This window comes from Lupinus angustifolius, unplaced genomic scaffold, assembly GCF_001865875.1.
Source record: "Lupinus angustifolius cultivar Tanjil unplaced genomic scaffold, LupAngTanjil_v1.0 Scaffold_122_28, whole genome shotgun sequence".
Lineage (NCBI taxonomy): Eukaryota > Viridiplantae > Streptophyta > Magnoliopsida > Fabales > Fabaceae > Lupinus > Lupinus angustifolius.
Genome location: NW_017725107.1, coordinates 23,542 through 26,876, shown reverse-complemented (window position 1 = coordinate 26,876; position 3,335 = coordinate 23,542).

Here is a 3,335-nt window from a genome sequence, read left to right as displayed (position 1 = left end):
GCTTAACTGTTTAACTGTTGGCAACGGAACTTCAACCACCTTTTCACCATGCTATAAATACGAGGCTTTACTCAGAACTCATTAGCATTCATTCTAATTATTTAGGGCTGTTTTAGAGAGCATTTGCATACGTATTTTTACTATTTTTCTACAAGAGAGTTGCATGTGTGAGAAGAGAGATTATGTTGTTTTGTTGTTTCTGCAATAACATGCTTTATGTTTCTGCATAGTCTCATTCATTTTAATATTGCTCACATGATCATGCATTAGATTTTGATAGAAAGAAACCATCTGTATTCTGATAATTGATTAACTCACTATTTCATTGATGGCTTAACTGATTAGAATAAGGGTTAATCTTAGAGTCTTTATATTGTAATATCTTAAGCATTTTGTGCTTAGTGTATCTTGATTTTAACATGTTTTTGTGTAGTTTGGATCTGTCTCGTTGTGTAAGATCACCACAGAGATTGAAGTTCTTCACCAAGGCAGGGAGGTCTTGATTTGAGGATAAGATTCTTGGCTGGGGCTAGTTCGCGAGAAAGGTTTTCTCTAGAGGCGAAAGGGTAGAGTCAAACTAGGTTTTACATATCCTAGATATCAAGAAGGGAGCATCCCTTGTGCTTGTAAATTGAATTGGTAATTGTATTCTTAATTCAATATTGTGAAGAAAAAAAATCTCTCTGATCCAGAAGGGGAGGCCTGAATGTAGTTTGCAGTGGACCGCAAACGAACCAAGATAAAAATCCTTCAAATTAATCAATTAAATAGTTCTGTTAATCGATTAACAGGGCTATTTTTCCAGCAACTGGGTTGTTGATAAAAAGCAGTAAATTTTAACCGCCACACCTATTCAACCCCCTTGGTTCAAGAAGCAGTGATTGATAACCACTACACCTATTCAACCCCCCATTCTAGGTGTTCCTAGGCCACTAATACCTAACAAATTTTATTAAACTTGTTTCTGTTCAGTATAAGCATGCTATTAAGACTATTAGAACTGACAATGGAATTGAGTTTATGATTCCACAATTTTATGCTCAAAATGGTATTCTGCATCAAACTTAATGTATTGAATCACCTCAACAAAATTCTGTTGTTGAAAGAAGACATAGGCATATTTTAAATGTTGCTAGGTCTCTTTTATTTCAATCTCATTTTACAAAACGTTTTTGGGGATATGCTGTCAAACGTGCCATCTATCTCATAAATAGACTTCCTACTCAAGTTATTAGGAAACTTTCCCCCTTTGAATCTTATATGACACACAACCTGACCTTTAACATTTGAAGGTCTTTGGTAGTTTATGTTATGCATCTACTCTAGTCCAACATAGGTCTAAGTTGGATCCTAGAGCTAGAAAATATGTTTTTCTTGGATTTCAAGCAGGTACCAAAGGCTATGTTCTCTATGACTTCAACACAAGAGAAATATTCATATCTCAAAATGTGGTGTTCTATGAACACATATTTCCCTACAAGGACAACAAGCAATTCTTAACCACAGAAAAATCCATTAATGACACATCCTTTTTACCAATGGAGCCAACACCTTCCATTATTACCAATGACACTCAAACTTCTGCACACATCAATGTCAATCCTATTACCAATTTCCCATCACCTGACTCTGGCCCACCCATTCAACCAACCACCACCGATTCTAACACATCTATCCAACCAATCACCAATGAAGCTAACATACCTTTAAGAAGATCATAGAGAGCCTCTAACCCACCCACTTATCTTCAAGACTTCTATTGCCAATTCCTCTCCATATCCCTGCACCATACTACCCCTCACATTAAACATCATCTTGATAAAGTCCTTTCTTATAGCTCTCTTTCCCCCACTTACTTACCTCACTACTTGTCCATCATCACTCAAAATGAACCAAAGATGTTCAAACAAGCAATTCAATCTCATGATTGGATTCAAGCACTGAACAATAAGTTATCTACTCTTGCAGCCAACAACACATGGACACTTATGCCCCTTCCACCTGATAAAAAGACCATAGGGTCAAATGGGTCTATAAACTGAAATTCCATTCTGATGGCACCATAGAAAGGTGTTAGGCAAAGTTAGTAGCTAAGGGATTCATACGAACTGAAGGTCTAGATTTCTTTAAAACTTTTGCTCATGTGGTCAAACTTACTACCATTAGACTCCTTTTATCAATTGTTGCTTGTCAAGGTTGGATTTTACATCAACTTGATGTCAACAATGCCTTCTTACATGGAGATCTTGATGAAGAGGTAGACATGTCTTTGCCTCCAGGTGTGTTCTCTCCCATTCCAAATCAGGTATGCAAACTTAACATATCAAATTATGGCTTAAAACAAGCAAGTATGCAATGGTTTACAAAACTATCTTCTTCATTACTTGACTTGGGTTATAATCAATCGCATCATGATCACTCCCTTTTCACAAAACATTCTAATTCTAACTTTACTGCTTTGCTCATTTATGTTGATGATTTGATCCTAGCAAGAAATGACATTTCTAAAATTAAGAAGGTCAAGCACCATCTTGATTCCAAATTCAAGATTAAAGACCTTGGCCTTTTGTCAAAGAAAGTATGCTTTTGATCTGCTTTCTAACACTGGTTTCCTGTCCTCTAAACCAGTGCCCACCCCTATGACTAAAAATCTTCACCTTCATCAAGAGGATAGCCCACCTTACAATAACCATGTTCTCTATAGACAATTGGTGGGTCGTTTACTATATTTAACAAACACTAGACCTGCCTTAAGCTTTGCAATACAACAACTAAGTCAATTCATGGCTGCACCTACTACCAATCATTATAAAGCCATGACTAAAGTTTTGAGATACATCAAAGGCACTCCTGGACAAGGATTATTCCTTCCTAAAACCTCAAGCATCCACATAAAGGGCTACAATGACTTTGATTGGGCCACTTGCCCTAATACTAGAAAGTCCATCTCTGGATTTTGCATGTTTTTACGTGATTCCTTGGTTTCTTGGAAATCAAAGAAACAAAACACAGTCTCTAGATCATCATCTGAGGCTGAATATTGTGCTTTAGCTATAGCTTCATGTGAAGTTCAATGGCTAACCTATCTTTTGTAAGATTTTTGTGTTCCTTTTAAAACACCTATCATGCTTTATTGTGATAACAATTCTACTAGACATATAGCTGCTAATTCGGTTTTTCATGAAAGAACTAAACATATTGAAATTGATTGTCATGTTGTAAGAGAAAGAATTCAAAGCAAGTTGTTTCATTTATTACCTATTAACACTAGTGATCAAGCAGTTGACATTTTGACTAAAGCTCTTAAGCCTAACTTGTTCCATCCCTTCTGCCCA